The following is a 17,805-nucleotide window of genomic DNA, read 5'->3' as shown; positions in this document are numbered from 1 at the left end:
AGTACAGTTGTCCCTCACTATAACACGGCTCACCTTTCACGGTCTCGCTGTTTCGCAGATTTTTTTTTACAGCGTCTGAACGTGCATTGTGTTCTGCGTCCTGATTGGCTGTTGGACTGTAGACCATTGTCCATCAGTCTCCTCCGTGCCGTGTCTCCTGTACAGTGCAGAATGTGTTCAGACAAATTTACGTAAACGTTCGATTGCAGTGTTACTCTGAAGTGCTGTATGTTTGCAATTTGTTTTCTCCACGACAAAACCCACAATGTCGATGAAACGTTCTGCACCGACAAAGGCGCCTACGAAGGTTTGAACTTTGTGTTTAAACGAGAGAGAAATGTGAGAAAATGTTAACGCCTGTGTGAGAAAAGTGTATAAAGTGTGTGGTGAGGGGTTTTACAGCCAGAAACATATAGAATAATTGTAAAAATAAAAAAAAAATGTCAAGGAAATAAAAAAAAACTGAAAACTATTGTGTCCACCAAACACATTTGAAGACTTACTGAGGATTTTGTGAGCTTACTCGAATAACTTTCCACCTGTCCAGCTCCTTACTCAGCAGCAGCCACCCACAGATGGGAGCGGGAGCAGACGAGGTGGGGGTGCGAGACTGCGTTTTGGGGGATGTTCTCTTGGGGCTGCAGCAGTCTGTGGGTGGCTGCACCAGACAGACCGTGACAAGGGGACATTATGCTGAACTAACATGGCTGACCACTACTCAGTACACACTCTTAATCGTTAATCTTCACCTATTTCCCTTATGCGTCTAGACTAAAATTGCTTCCTTGTCTTTTGTACAACACAACCTCTCTTTCAGTGTTTTTTTTTCTACTTTCTACATATTATATACACACAGAAGACAAATATATGAAGCAAGATATATGGAACTATGTAGCAAAGAAAAAAATGGTATGTGCTGAAAATATTTTATGTTCAAATCCACTCTTTGCTTAGTCAGAAAATATTTATGTTCTTATTTACTACATAATTTCATGTATCTTGCTTCATATATTTCATATCTATGTATATAAAAAGGGAGTAGTAAAATAAAAATAAAAAAATAAAATAAAAAAAACATTGAATGAAGGGGTGTGGCCAAAGTTTTGACTGGTGTTGTTATTGGTGTTGGAATTTTAATAAAATATAAAAAAGTATTTAGTAATGTTATTTTATTTTATTTTATATATGTTTTATTTTATTTTATTTTATTTTATTTTATTTTACTTAGATATAAAACATAAAAAGTAATCAAAATAAGAAAAAAATGAATAAGTTCAAAATAAAATACATGGTCTTATACAAAACCATGTTATAAAGTTGTTACCGCATCAAAAACCGACCTGGAGTTGTGTTTTGGTTCATTCACAAATCTTTTAAGTAATACTGTCCACATCTCCAAAACTCAAAATGCTCTGTTCCTCCTTGTGATGTCATGAAGTGGTAGTTTCCAAGTTAACATCTCCTTTTTTTCAGCAGAGATTGGCAATTCCAGGTCTGAAATCATCCAAATGATTCTAGTGAAGGTGAATGGAGTTGAATGGAGTAAAAACGCCACGGAGCACTTCCTGTATTACCACATGATGACATCACAAGGTGGAACAGAGTGTTTTCAGTTTGAGTAAATATGCAGGGTTTGCGTCAATAAAACAAAACACCAAACACAAGAACAAACAGCTTTATAGCACAGATCAGAAAATAGCGTAAAATGGCCGCTTTAATGGCCCAGTTCTTTTGATTTTGCCGTCCCTTTCTCATTTATCTAACAAGGAAAAACACACCATTTGAAATCTGTCTTATAAATCTCGTAAGGCCCAATTTTCTATAGACATTTGTGCTGAAAGATTACTTTTACAGAGCTTCAATCTTTTTCGCCTGGGTGCTGCTGTCTGCGCTCATGAATACATATTTTAAAATCCTTTGCCGACTGGAGGGAAATTAAATCTCTTTTCATAACTTGTGGATGGTATCAGATCATTTTAAGCGGGGCGGTTGGTCTGTGTGCTTTTGGCTATATTCACAAATGAACCATGAAGCCGTGGACCGACGCTCGCTCCTCCACTTAGACTGTTTAAAACTTGACAGATTTCCTTACACTTAACTTGCTCTGATTGATCCCGCTCCCTCCTGTCGCTCCCAGATTTCACTTCAGAGCTCCGCGTGCATACTTACATACACACATTGTTAAGCTGTTTTGAAAAAGCTTAAGTCGTTTGTCTTAATTAGCGGTTCCTGACAGTTTTATTGCCAAGTTAACAGCACAAGACACGAATCTATAATTTAGTTTTGACTGTATTAACGCTGTGCCCACAATGAAATTACTATCTATTATCCAGTGTTATCCAAAAACAGCTGTGTTCCTTCACAAATCCAAGTGCTTCGGGTGGGAGACGATTGCAGTGATTAGTCCGTGTTCTTCTTTCTAATGATCCAGCCATTTTTCCTTCAGGTTAGCACAGATGGAGGCTGAATGAATCTGATAAAGAACTGGAATAGGCTTTGTGCACAGCGGCATGGCAGCTAGCTCACTGTGTCTCATAAAATAAACAAGCTATTAATATTCAAATTAATTAAAATGAAGATTACCTGATTGTTTTTAAATGATGAATACTTCAGTTTGGTGTTGTTTGAATATTTATTATGTCTCAAAATTACCATTAGCGTTAGCATTGAGACACAAACATCCATCCATCCATTTTTTTTTTCCGGTTATCCAGGGTCGGGTCACGGGGGCAGCAGTTTAAACAGGGACTCCCAGACTTCTCTCACCCCAGACACGTCCTCCAGCTCTCCTCCTCCCATGTGACCGAGCTCCTCACTCTATCTCTAAGGGAGCGCCAAATCGTCCTGCGGGGGAAACCCATTTCGGCCGCTTGTATCCGCGATCTTGTCCTTTCGGTCATTACTCAGAGCTCGTGACCATAGGGGAGGGTAGGAACGTAGATTGACCGGTAAATTGAGAGCTTTGCCTTTTGACTCAGCTCCTTCTTTACCACATCGCGACCGCATCACTACAGACGCCAATCTCACACTCCAATCTTCCCTCACTCATGAACAAGACCCCGAGATACTTGAACTTCTCCACTTGAGGCAGAGAAACATGTCTTTCTCTAAACATAAGTATCCTCCGGTGAAGTGTTTTATTTGTGTAGCGTCTAACATGTTGTCAGTGACATCCACCTGCAGCTCCCTTTCCACTTATTTGTCTTTAATTATTTATTGGACAGGAAGTATTGACACAGAGACTATTGGATTTGGAGTGGTGCAAGAAGTGAAGCAGGTTGCCCATTTTCCATAAGGTTGGATGTGCAATTTCCACATAAATCCACGCATACTACCAGACACCTCCCCAACAGTCTATTCAGTCACATTAGAAGTTGTAGCAGGAATTAAAAACTAAAACTTAATGAGCCCATATTATACTATTTTCTGATCTATGTTATAATGTTGTTTCCTCATCAAAAATATTACTTTAGTTTAGGTTCATTTACATATATTGTCGTATGCTGGTGCAGGTGGGACCAAAAGGGTGCAGAACTCGGAGCAAGTTTACAGTGTTTATTTACAGTTTGTGAAATAACAGACAAGTATAGATTAGCCCGGCGAGAGGCGAGGAGCCGGGTGCGAGCCAGAGTCCAGGAATGCGTCGCAGAGAGCAGGGACAAGAACAGGGAGTAACCAGTACCGGAGCGGGAGACAGGAACAGGGACGGAGCCAGGGACAACGGAGGCAGGGAGCGGGAACCAGAGCGGGAAGCGGGGTGCAAGCCGGGGTCCAGGACGAGACAAGGTGGTGGAGACAGAACAGACAATACCGGAGCAGGAACACGGAGGGGCTGGGACAGTCCAGAGAGCAGGTATCTGAGTGAAGTCAAAATCCAGTCAAAAAGGTAACAAGAGAGTACAAAAAAACAGAGCAGGAATAGTCACGTTTGACACGCGGACGATCTGGCAACGAGTGTCTGGTCCAGGCTCCTCTTATCCACGGCAGGTGGAGATGATTGTACTGATGGGATGCAGGTGCGTGTGGGAGGAGCCAGGAACTCCGCTCAGCTCCAGGTTCAGGCAGGTGAGGGAGGGGAAAAGCACACAGGGAAACAACACAGGAGACAGAATTGCGTGCATCATGACATATATTTAAGCTCCATACACCTTGATTACAATCATTTGGATCATTTCAGCCCCGGAATTGCCAATCTCTACTGAACTAAAGGAAAAAGGTAGCTATTAATTTGAAAACTATCACTTCACGACATCACAAAGTGGAACAGACCATTTTGAGCTTTGGAGATGTACAGACTGATAAACCAGGATGTGTGAAAGAAACAAAAGACACCTCCAGGTATGTTTTCGATGAGGTAACCGCATTATAACATGGCTAAAACCTGACAGGAATCAATTTTGTGTAATCTAGTACCTTTAAAAAAGTCTGTATTTCATCGCTTGTTGTTGTTTTTAGTGTAATCTAATGTCTAATCTGTCCATCTTCTTGTGCTTATCCAGGGATGGGTCACCGTCTAATTACTAATAACAAAACCTACTCTTGCTTTCATTGCTCTTCCAAATAAGCACACATCAGTGATTCTGAAGCTGACAGATGGAGCTTTGGAGCTTTGATCGCCACAAAAAAACCCACAATGCACCAGGGCACACGAACAACACAGATTATGTCCCATTCAACACCCTCACATCAATCAAACCTGCTGAAAACTAAATCAGATATCAGGGCTTGGAAATTCACTTAGAGAATTACTTTGTATGCATTTTTACAATAATTTGGAGAATGTGTGATCTGAAATCAAGGTACTGTACTTAAGTAGAATTTTTAGGTATCTGTACTTTACTTAAGTACATTTTACAGTGGATACTTTTTTACTTTTACTTCACTACATTTGAGAGCAGTATCTGTACTTTCTACTCTACTACATTTTTGAACAAGACTGAAAAGTAAAAAGTATTTTTCATATGATTTGAGCGCTTACTTTGGCCATGTTTGCGGTCACATCCCGACTAAAGTTTTCGAGTTTATGCTTCGAGTAAACAAAAATAAGTACACAAAATTCATAAGAAAAATTAAGAAAATAATTCATATTGTTACTTTTAGACAAAATATGTATCATTTTTAATCAATACCACTACATTTACACTAATAAATGAACAACAATTGTGTGAAATACTTTTATTTTTTTCTCTTAAAGTACATTTTAAATACTTTTACGTCTGTATCTGTACTTTTACTTAAGTAACACTATTGAGTACTTCATCACCCACTGCCTGGGACCCTCTTACTCCAGTGTCTATCCCGTCACCAGACACTATTAACTGATCAGAAGTTTTGCGTCGTGGATTCCTGCAGATGGCCTCAAGTTGCTACGACGAGCGCCTTTATTTTGAGGTTCATGTTTTAGGACCTCGACCTATGACCCCTCCAGAAGGTCACCTCTGACACTCCACAGGGAGGGGTCACGCGGGGGTCGCACAGGGGTCGCGCTCTCCTCTGCTCGTCTTTATTTGCCTGTGAGAGTTTGGGGCTGGGGCTGTCATATCCAGTCTAATCACTCATGTTTGATGGGCGGCAGCAGATCCCCAGAGACTTTTATTTTGAAAGGGTGAGAGCTGCCAGCTGCATATAGATGTCCCACTCTCTGAAAGTTCATCATGATAGAAGTTTGTCACTTTTTCATTCATTTTTATTTGAATTAAAGTTAGTTAAAGGTCATCTTGACAGTTGTATATTTTCTTACTGAAGTGAGAAATGTCATAGAATAGATTAGCAGTTTTGGGAAAATGTAACTTGGAAAATCATCAGATGTTTACGTTTGTTTTGGGCCAGAAATGAGCAAAATTCTGGGCAGGTATTTGTCACATTCTGTAGACTGAAAAAAATCGACTTTTTAGAGCTGTTAGCCATGTTATAGTTGTTCCCCTTCACAATTTACTCACCCGAAGTTGTATTTGGAGTGAGTCGTGCATGTTTGAATTATCGTTAATCGCTTATTTTCAAGACACCATATTGTCGATGAACCCCTGTTTTCACCTGCACCAGCACACGCCCACTGTCACGTAATTCTCCAATTTTATTTTCTTAATCGCTGATATGTGCAGGTGTCATAACGACTGACAGGGAGACCAAATATTCAGAACTCGGGTGAACAGTTCATCAATGTTTATTTACAGATAACGTTATGCAAATGAAGGTTGACGGAGCAGACAATTGAGAGCGGGGTCGTGGGCAGTAGCCTTCGAGTGGGGCATGGAGAGCTGGGTCGGAGACGGAGGAGCGGTGCAGGTTCAGGAAGGATCTGGCGAGGAACAAAGATGTCCACCTGAGTGCAAAAGGCATGAATGCAAAAACGAGACTGAGCCAAGTAGAGCAGTACCACTGAGGATATGCGGATGATCTGGCGCTGAGTTTGATTACGGATTAGTTGCAGGTGTGCAGGGGAGGAGCCCGAATCTCCGCCCAGCTCCAGGCTCTGACACAAAAGGGTGGGGGGAAAACAGCACAAAACACATGGCAGACTGGGATCTTGACAGTAGGATTTGGCAGCTTTTGGTACAAATGACTATGCAAAGGTATTTGGTATTTATTATGATGACGTTTACTGTGACGTTAGCTCTTATTGGACACCGCAGTTTTCTGACGCAGAAATCACCGGATTTGTTCCTTTTATTAAGTCATTTTACATGAATATTGTGAATTAAAATGCGCAAATTATAACATAACAATCCACAGGTGTCATAGATTATAAGTATAGAGCAGACACAAGCACAAGAGGTCTGTTTTAAGGTAAGGATTTAGGTGAAATCAGTAATTTATTTATTTTTTTTATAATATTTTGTCAGGATTTGGGGTTTTTTTTGTGCTGTTTTCCCCCTCCCTTCTGTGTTTGAGCCTGGAGCTGGGCGGAGACTCTGGCACCACCTCCACAAACCTGTTTCTAATCAACCAATAAAGCCTTCACCTGTGAGTAGAAAAGCACCGAGGATCCAACACTCAGGGCCAGACCGTCACCTTCCTGCATTTTCTTATCATCTTCCGGTTTATTTGGCCTCCTCAGTGATCCCGCTCCCTGAACCCACTCTGCACCTCCGTCTCTGACCCAGCTCTGCACAACCGCTACGAACATCTCAGCCTCAGATCCAGCTCGTCTCGACCGGTACGAACACCTCAGCCTCTGACCCTGCGACTCACGACCAGCTCCAAGACTACTGCCTACGACCTATATCTGCAAATAAACTCTATTGACCTGTTTTCCCGAGTCTGTATCTTTGGTCCCCCCCGTCAGCCTTTAGGACATATCTTTTTATTCACGTTAAATATAATACTGGAACATGACGCTTCCATTCTCTTGTTGACTTAATGCATTTGTTGTTTAATGCATTGGACAGATAAAACCAACATAAGTTAGACTTGGAACACATTAAAGACGTCCGCCTCCAGCTCCAGCGTATAAACATAATAACCTACATCCCGCGCTCGCCACCCACGGCCCAAAGTAACATTCCCCGGGTCGCTATTAAACGTGTCCCTTGTGTTTGTAATTGAAATGTGCTCACCGTATGCGAGCTTCAGAGGAAATGTGGTGTCCAGATTGCAGATGTGAAGCTCATGTGGGGAGTGGGCAGAGGGCGGGGATATCAGAGGTGGTCTTAAATACAGAAGAGTCAGCGAGGCGTGTCTTTGGTGCATTTGACCCCGGGTTAAAGGAGCGGGGTGACCCAAAGAAGGAGCCGCATCAGAGCGCGTTACATCAGGACATCATTACGTGGCGCTATTAATAGAAGCTCAGTGTGGCATTTATGTAACAATGGAGCTGTTGTTACGACTGTGCTGTAGTTCAACACGGAATAGGTTTGGTTTAATCAATTCTCAGATAATTGTGATTAAAACCGGACTCGTTTGAATCATTGTGGCCGTACTGAATGAATAAATAAATTAATAGGACGTACTCAGACATTTCCTGAAGAGTTTAATAAATGGCTCTTATCTTGTGTTGAAAACTATTGCACAAAACATCATCATTGTCGTATAAAAAGCTGCATTGTGTACCAAGTTATTGGCACTGGACGTGTTTGAAAGTTGACTTATTATACAACTGTTAATTATCCTTCAAATCACTTTTTTTTTTTTTTTTCATTGTGACATTAGAGACAATACAAACAATAAAAGACATTAGACATTTTGACTTGAGGGAAGATGGAGTGCATAATGTACATCCAGGTTTGAAAGAGGTGGGACAATAATAATCTGCTCATTTTATCTTCTTATATTGGAGTGTGTGTGTGTGTGTGTGTGTGTAGGGGTGTGTCTGTGTGTGTGAGGGGGGGTAGGTAACTAATAAAACAAAAAGAAAACTAAAGAAATAAGAGGGGAAAGGCAGAAAATTTAGAGAGAAGAGGAAAAAATAAATGATTTAGTGAGGTTATTTTTATTCTTATCAACTCCTTTTTTAAAAATATATTCCCTTTTCTCCATCCTTCCCTTTCTTTCCATTTGCCACTTTGTTTCTTTCCTTAATAGTTTTTTTTTGCCAGTACCGGTGCCTTCTACCTCGTCACACCTTGACCTTCATATAAATAACAGAATATCAGCATTGAATCGGTGCATTAATCGTGACAACAGTAATATGGACTAATAGAGAACAATACTTTGAATAACAGGAACTACTCTCAAATGTACATGTTCATACAGTTCGTAATGTTTCATCCTTGTGCAAGAAACAGAATGTCAGCCACACTTTTGTCCCAGGACAGGTTGTGTGGTCAAGTTATTGTTTATTCCATGAACCATCTCACACTCTGAGGACTTCAGGGACCGGCCTCCTGCTGGTCCCAGAGTCAGGACTAAACATGAAGAATCAGAGTTTCAGTTTCATGCAGCGAAAACCTGGAACAGTCTCTCTGAAGATGTGAGACAGGCCTCTACTTTGACAATGTTTAAATCCAGGCTCAAAACTGCTCTGTTTAGCTGTGCATATGACTGAAAGGGGTTTATTCTGCACTCTTCTGTTTCCTCTGTTCTAATGTTTTATGATGATTTGTGATTATTTATGTTTTGATTTGCGTGATTTTAATGTCCTTCTTATTCTGTAAAGCACTTGTCTTGCCTTGCCTGTTGAAAATGCAATACCTAAACCAAAATGTGTTTATACTAACAGACCAAGCACTGCTATGAGTGCTCGTTTAGCTCCATCGATTCTGGCTCCAATTCACTTTCTATTGAAAAACTGTCACCCTTCTCTGTGGAACTGCTGCTGTCAGGCCTAAAATGTTCGTATTAACCCGCTCTACATCATCCTGGTATTTTTATTTTGCTATTTTGTCTGTAAATCAAGATATGACCGCGAGCAAAATTCCAAATATGGCTCCAAATTCTCTCGTTATAACTTCTAGCCTCGACGAGCTTCATTTAACTGGAGCCGAACGCTATGAATGATGCCACACTCCCTTATTCCACTTCTTTATACAGTCCGGTAACACTTTCACTTATGCTTTTATTGAATTTTGTGGAAATTGGTCAAGTTATTTTCCCCACATTTCGGTTTCGCTGTGTTTATAGAAGATACAATTACATTCTACGCCGCCTTTACCTACCAGTGCTCCCCTATAGACCCACTGCAGTACACACTTAATGATACTTATTGTCCACTTCCTCTTCCTGATCTCTCCCCTGGTATAATTTAACAGTTTAACCTCAGCCTGTGGGACATAAACTGCACCAGAAATCACTGTGAGTCTTATTGGAGTAAATCGCTTGCACCTATTAGCTTTAGCATGCTGATTATGGCCTCATTACGCTGCCCGGGCTGCTCCCTGGTCGGGCGTCATTATGTTGTTAGCCCGGCGTTGCCCCTACATCGTTTACTATGGTATACGGCCGTCAGGAGGTGGAAATACCGTGGTCATGTGTAACTAGGGTTCACGATCCCATAGCAGTAACATGATATGAGCGCCATAAAACAAAACACATTATACGAAAGGGGGCAAGACTTAGGGTCAGGAATGTTCCCATCGGGTCTGAATAGGTAGTGATTTACAGTCATTTGTTAGGATTAAGGCGCTCTCGGAGAATTTGCCAGCGTAATTCAATAACGTAGTTGAGTCTTTGCGATAGGTCCTTTGAGATGTAGCTATTTTACTTCAAATGCGGCAAAAGGTTGTGTTCACACTGTTTATATTACGTTAGATTTTATTACCTTTTCGTTTTGGTATTCATGAGGTTCAGCTTCGTGTTACTGTATATGCAACATTTTGAGTTTTCTCCATTTCAAAAGTTTAAAAATGTAGGTTTGAATTGTTAATCGCTACGGAAACGGTTCTAGATTCATTCTCAAACCCACGTACGGTCAAAATTTTCCATCACTGTATTACAGAAAAATTGACTTTTGTGAGTTTTAAGCCATAAAACAAACCTGGAGTTGTGTTTTGTTTCATTCACACATGTTTCAGTAACCCGTTATTAAACTAAAAATGCTCAGTTCCACCTTGTGATGTCATGAAGTGGTAGTTTTCATGTTAACAGCTACGTTTTACTTCCAGTTCAGTAGACATCGGCAATTCCAGAGCTGAAATCATCCATATGATTCTAGTGAAGGTGTGTGGAGTTTAAAAACACAGTGAAGCACTTCCTGTATTGCCACTTAATGACATCACAAGGTGGAACAGAGTGTTTTCAGTCTAAGAGAAGAACTAAATATACAGGGTTTGTATCATGTGTAAATGAACCAAAACACAACTCCAGGTCTGTTTTTGATGAGGAAACAACACGTGTCAGTAGTCTTAATGTTATGGGGTAAAACTGTAGACTAATATCCGTCAAAAGCATCAAACGTTTAATGGAAAATAAAGAAAGTTGTCTGGCTCAAACTCATAAGATTGTTTTGTTTGTCCTTAACATAACATTTGCAGACACAGGCAAGCCAATTTCTATCTAAAACATTATTACTACAATTTTGTGACTCCCAGCAACTATAATTGAGCTGCTCCTTGATCCTCTGAAGCTAAACCTCAAAGTGTTGCCATAGAAACACGTTAAAATCTCCGTTGACCTCAGCTGTCACAAAAGTCAATTCATTTATACAAACTAATGAGCAATCACACATTCTAAGGCTGTCTTTTAAAATATCCTGTGCTAAGGAAAATGAAAAGATATAAATGTGGAACGCAGTAACCCTGGATTTTCACAGGTAAATACGCTTTATTTTTTTGTAATGTTTAAAAATCCAGGGTCAGGTCACTAATGTAATTTTCATTTTTTGTAATTAATGTGAAAACACCAATAAATAGTCAAAACTAGCTCTTGCCCATAAACTGTATAAACAAGTGGATTAAGGTCGTGTTCATACTAGCACTGGTTAATACGCTTTAATCAAACTCTAGTTCTTTTGGCCACAAAGTCCGGTTCGTTTGGTCAGGTGTGAATGCGCAATCGAACTCTGATACGGTCCAAAAAAAGCGAACTCTGGTCCGCCAAAAAACCTAGGTCTCGGTCCGGTTGAAGCGAACTCTGGTACGGTTCGAATGCATATGTGAACGCCAAGCGGACCACAGGCCGCTCCAAAGACAGGAAGCGGATTACATGCAGAGCATTCTGGGTAAATAAAACCAAAACAAACACGGGTGCAAAGCTAGCGGAGCAGAGAAATGGCTCGTGGTCAGACGTGGAGTGAAGAGGAGGTAAAAGCCCTCATAGAAATATGGTCTGACGAAAATATGTCAGTTACTCGTGACCACGCACAAAAACAACGAGGTTTATAAATAAATAATACAACAATACATAAAAATACATGACAAGAAGTTGCGTTGTATTGACCAATAGACGAGCGGCGTTTCTTCTTCATGGTTTTTTGTCTCGTTTCCTTCCATGGTTTTTGGTACAGCGCCACCACATGTGAAGGATTAGACAAGCTTCTCAAAAGGTTTGGTTTGTTTGACAAAAAGCAGTGTGAAAGCAAACCGCTCCAGTTGAAAATGTTAACAATGTTTCAATTTTGGTCCCGAATCAAACCGAGTCTACTGGACTATTAGGTGTGAAAACGACTTAAGTGAGTGTGACGTCACCTATAGCGTCCAGTCAAATGAAACTCATCGATGCTAGCAGTTACGGGGCGAATTTGGAGCCGGGAATTCCGCCCGAGAGTATCATAGCAACCAAAGAGCCAATCTGGAGCGAAGCTGTGGAAGGTAACGACCCCTTTCCGTCCACACCTCTGCTTTAGCAGGGAGCGACCTGAGGAAAGAAGGCAGCTGATTTGTCTCTTATTATTGTTCATATCTTGAATTACGGACACAATAGCAGTAAAGTAAAGTAGTAGCCAGTAAAGTGGAGCCAGAGTTAATGGAGCCAGAAGCGCACCCATGCTCACTTTGTATTTGGAACACGGCGGCTAGCAGGTTAGCTATGTCCATTTATAAACCGTATTTTCATTTCATTATTTGCTCTGGAGTATAAGTCGCACCAGCCAAAAATGCATAATAATGAAGAAAAAAACATATATAAGTCGCTCTGGAGTATAAGTCGCACCAAAAAAAAGCATAATAATGAAGAAAAAAACATATATAAGTCGCTCTGGAGTATAAGTTGCATTTTTTGAGGAAATTTATTTTACAAAATCCAAGTACCAAGAACAGACATTTTATCTTTAAAGGCAAGTTATAATAATAATAAATTAGAGAACCACAGGCTGAATATCAGTACAGCACGCTAATATTTATCCAGCTACATGAAGCATAAACAGAACTGAACATGTGTCTGGTTTGTTATTAACAGTTAATCCAATAACTAAAGCATAAAAGCTAACAAGTTTACTCTGGATCTCACTCCAAATCACTAAATCCATTGAATTCTTCTTTCTCAGTGTCACTATTGAACAACTTCGCCATTTTCGGAGGTAGATGAAGCACCGTTTCCTCTTCTGCGTGGCTCATCAGACTCAGCAGAATACGATTTTCTTTTAGGGGCATTTTTGTTCAGTCTGTCTCTGATGTCTTTTAAATTAATTAAACTAATGTTGAAATTTTACATTTTCAATAGTACAGGAGTAGTAGATACTGGTACACAAACCTGGAGAGCCCTCACGTGGTCGTCAGTGTGTCAATAACGTAGATACATATAAGTCGTATCTGAGTATAAGTCGCACCCTCGGACAAACTATGAAAAAAGTGCCTCTCTCTGGTTTGGCGTTCATGACGTTATAGAAATCTGCAGATCTGGCGCTTTGGTGCATGTTAATGTGGGATTAAGATCATATTTAGTGAGCAAAGACAAACTGTGCTCGCATCTCTCCATCTCTGCCTCTGCTTTTCTCTGACCTTTAATTATTGATTCTCCATCCTGCTCTCCCTCCGACTCTCCGCAACCACTCCCCATTTTCAGGATTCTGCAGCGGCCCAGATGCAAACCGTTTAATCAGACTGCTGGGATGTGAATAGTAATATAGCACGGATCACGGGGATCTCCATACCTATAGGGTCTGGTGTGATATTATGCAGTTTTCAGACCGCGGTAATGCTATACGGGACGCTGTGATGTAATACCCGCGCGCAGAATTGGGAGGTGATGTCAATGAGATGCAGAATCAATGGTGAAAGATGAGCTCAAACAGAAGGAGCGTAACACTGGGGTAGAAGAACAGCCTGGAGCAATGACTTTTAATGGGAATAATGTGTGAATGACGCAGTTTAAGACTAGACTGGAAACCAACCTCTCCTCCCTGGCATTTAATACTAGCTAGACAGGATATCTTAGTGTTTTATTGTTCTTTTCCGTGTGTCCTGGTCTGTGTATATTTGTTCTTTGTTGACTTTTCTGTGAAGCACTTTGGTCGTCTGAAGTTGTTTTAAACGTGCTATATAATCAAACTTGAACGGAATGTGAATAATTGTGTTTACAGAACAGTTCATGATACAAAAGTTTTGGTAAAAGTAAAGAAGAACAGACAAAAGCATGTATAATTTAACACGGAAGACTATATACAGTAAAGTGGTATAATTATGTATAGTTAGGTAATTCATTCAATAGAAAAATAAGTTAAGGAAGTTGATTTTTAAAGATGCACTATGTAACTTCAGATGCTTGTATCCATGGAGATGTTATTGATTTGCCTAGAATCAGATCTTCTCTGTCTTTAACACAGTTTAAGACGACACTGGAAACCCACCTCTTCTCCCTGGCATTTAATACTAGCTAGACAGGATATGTTAGTGCTTTACTGTTCTTTTCCTATGTATCGTGCTTTGTGTATATTTATTTTTATTGATTTTTATGTGAAGCATTTCGGGCAGTTCAAGTTGTTTTAAATATAAAATATAAATAAACTTGAACTAAATGTGAATAATTGTGTTTGCAGAACAGTTTATTAATACAATAGTTTTGGTAAAAGTAAAGAAAAACAGACAAAAGCATGTATAATCTAACATGGACCACTATATACAGTGAAGTGGTATAGTTATGTATAGTTAAGTAATTCATTCAATGGAAAAATGTACATTTATTTTTAAAGATACTGGGACACTATTTTTGATTCTCTTTCTGTATTTGCAATGCTAGAGTTCAGCGGTCCACATCGACTGCTCTTTTTTGGGATTCTTCCAGCCGATCACTCCCTGTCACCCTGTTTCGTTGCCTTTCTTACGTTGCTGGCCAGGCGGTCCGTCCTGTTGCGCTAGAAAGACCCTCCCCCACAGGCTCACTCTCAGTGGATAAAAGATGGCCGGTCTTTCACGAAACTGGAGAAAATACGCTCTGATTCTAAATTTACTGAAGTCTGATTACCTTTTTTAGATCATGTCACATCTTTGACTCTTTTATTTCGTATGTTTGTGGATATCAAGTGGCTGATCTAACTATGCGAAGTGTTTCAGTAGCACATATTCAGTTTTTTGTTCTTGTTTTTGTTTTTTCTCACTCACTCACTCACTTGGTTTTTTTTGACCGTCTGTTACACGTACATGTTTTAAGGTGTGTACATTGTAAACCGTTACAATATTAGCCCTGGATGCTACACCTTTCTATATGATCTGTTTTTTTATATATTCATCACACATAAAAGATGCACTATGTAACTTCACCTGCTTGTATCCATGGAGATGCTTTTGATTTTCCTAGAATCAGATCCTCTCAGTCTTTCACGCAGTTTAAGATGACACTGAAAACCCACGCTCCTCCCTGGCATTTAATACTAGCTAAACATCATATCTTGTTGTTTAATTGTTCTTTTCCTATGTATCGTGCTGTGTATATTTATTTTTATTGACTTTTATGTGCATTTTGAGCAGCTGAAGTTGTTTTAAATGTGCGATATAAGCAAACTTGAATTGAAATCTTCCACAGTGTAGCATTAAGCTTATCTATCACCCTAAAGACACCACCAGATATAAATAACGTTGTTTTTTCAATGCATTTTTAGCAGTAGAACGCCTATAACTGCACAAACGCATGCAGCACAGATTAATGCCAATAGTGAGGAACATTCCAGGCAAAGCATCTACAAATGTGGCTCATGGAGACAGAAAAGCCACACCTTGTGCACCTTTGATAAACAGACGATGATGTGATGTAATAATTCTTTTGTTTTGATCATATTAAAGTACAGATCCGCCCCCCGGAACACGAGGAAATTAACTCAACATCTTGAACCACCACCTGCGCACCTCCACAACGCAATTTTACCCTGTCTTCCTGAGTCTGTTTTTCCTCCTTCTCCACTCCCTCCATATTAAAAATGCCAGTGGCCAATAGCTGCAGTGTCAGCGGGGGGGTGTGAGGTTGGGGGTTGGTGGTGTTGGTGGGTTGGTTGGTGGGGGGGTGTGAATGGGGAATGTAATTCATATCCACTGTCACACCTCTCCCCTCAACCCTCCACACTCACCCCTCGGAGGAGACAGGCAGCTCAGAGCCCAGCAGCGCACCACCTCCCAGGCATCAATAATCCAACGCTCATTAAACGCCTCACGCTGACGGTTTTATGCAGCTGCACCACTCTCATTGGGAAATCACCGACTTCTCTGCAGTAGAAGTGAGCGAATTACAATATTTAGCTTTAAGTATAACCCAAAAATGAGATTGCAGATGCTCAGAGATGTGCGCTCCAGCCGTCTGTGGTTTGGGATGTTTTCTATAGTAGCAGCAGTAGCAGCCCTACAGGACACAACTGTAAATAGACTGTCACCACACTGTTAGGAGGTCTGCAGGGAGACCGGGCCGGCACTTCTGTGGGTTGAACACGCTATAATATATTCCCCATGGTTTCTCCTGCAAAGCTATATACAAAGATTGGTTTAGAAATGAGGGCAAGTACAAAACTACATACTTAGAAACAGCAGAGTAGTCACTTTTTGCACTTTGACATAAAAGAATTGCTCTGCTGTTTGTGTAATATGTTAATTATCAACATTTTTATGAACAACAAAACCATTTTACAAGATAAAAAAATAAAATACTGGTGGTTTTCAGATGCAGAATGTGATGGTTTGATGTGATACTCCCACATCGGGGTAAGAGTCACTACTAATTCGGTTGCATTGTAGTTTTTAAAAGGTAAAATCATTTCTAGTGACAAAAAACATGTGAATTTTAACTCCGCATCCATGTTAAAGGTCCTATATTACACAAAAATTGATTCTTGTGAGCGTTTAGCCATGTTGTAATGTTGTTTCCTCATCAAAAACATACCCGGAGTTGTGTTCACACATGTTTTTATAACCCTTTATTGTTAGTCTCTCTACATCTCCAAAGCTCAAAATGCTCTATTCCACCTTGTGATGTCATGAAGTGGTAGTTTTCATGTTATCAGCTCCTTTAGTTCAGTGGAGATTGGGAATTTTGGGGCTGAAATGATCCAAATGATTGTAGTGAAGGTGTGTGGAGTTTAAAAACACAGTGGAGCACTTCCTGTATTACCACATGATGACATCACAAGGTGGAACAGGGTGTTTTCTGTTTGAGAGAAGTGTATGAATGAAACAAAACGACTCCAGGTCTGTTTGTGATGAGGAACCACTACAACATAGATCAGAAAATAATCTAATATGGGCCCTTGTATATATTTTTTGCCTGTAGTTTATTGTGAACACCTAAAATCCAGCGTTAAGCCACTGTCTGCCTTTAAACGTGTTCATTATCTGACGCAGCGGTCGCCATCACCGAACCCTCCCGTCGTCCCGCTCGTGCTAATTTTACTCCCAAAGCTAAAACAGGACGCTGACCCATGTTAGTTACACTAGTAAACACTCATTGACGATGTCTTCCGATTACTGCCGGTTCAAAATAGCTGTTTGCGTAGACCTGTCCCCAAAATGGCTCCCTCCTCCATGTCTCCATCGGGGTCACTCTGTCCCGCTATTTGAGGCAACGGTCTCAGGATAGGAAAGTCCTGGGATAGTCCCTGCAGCTGCTGGTGTGAATGTGAGGATAAAGTTGCTGAACGCTGGTTGATTTTTTTCTTTTTTTCAACAGTAAAAACACAATATTTACGTCATATTGCGTAACACAGCTGCTTTGATACTTGTCATACGTATTGATATTAGACTGAAATAAATGTGTAATTACAAAATTAAGCTCAAAAATAGGCCACATTTCAGATTTGATACAGTTATGTTTAAATGTGTTGTGTTTGTGTCGCTCTTTAGTTATAATCCATGACACCCGTGGATCATTATGTTATAATTTGCACATTTTAAATCGCAAAATTCATCTAAAACGACTTAATGTAAGAAACAAACTTGCTGACTTCTGCGTTAGAAAACCGCAGTGCCCGGTAGGAGCTGACATCACCTTAAACATCAACACAACAAAGACTCGGCACCT

Source organism: Periophthalmus magnuspinnatus, chromosome 7 (assembly GCF_009829125.3).
Source record: "Periophthalmus magnuspinnatus isolate fPerMag1 chromosome 7, fPerMag1.2.pri, whole genome shotgun sequence".
Taxonomy (NCBI): Eukaryota; Metazoa; Chordata; class Actinopteri; order Gobiiformes; family Gobiidae; genus Periophthalmus; species Periophthalmus magnuspinnatus.
Note: the sequence above shows the minus strand (reverse complement) of the source record.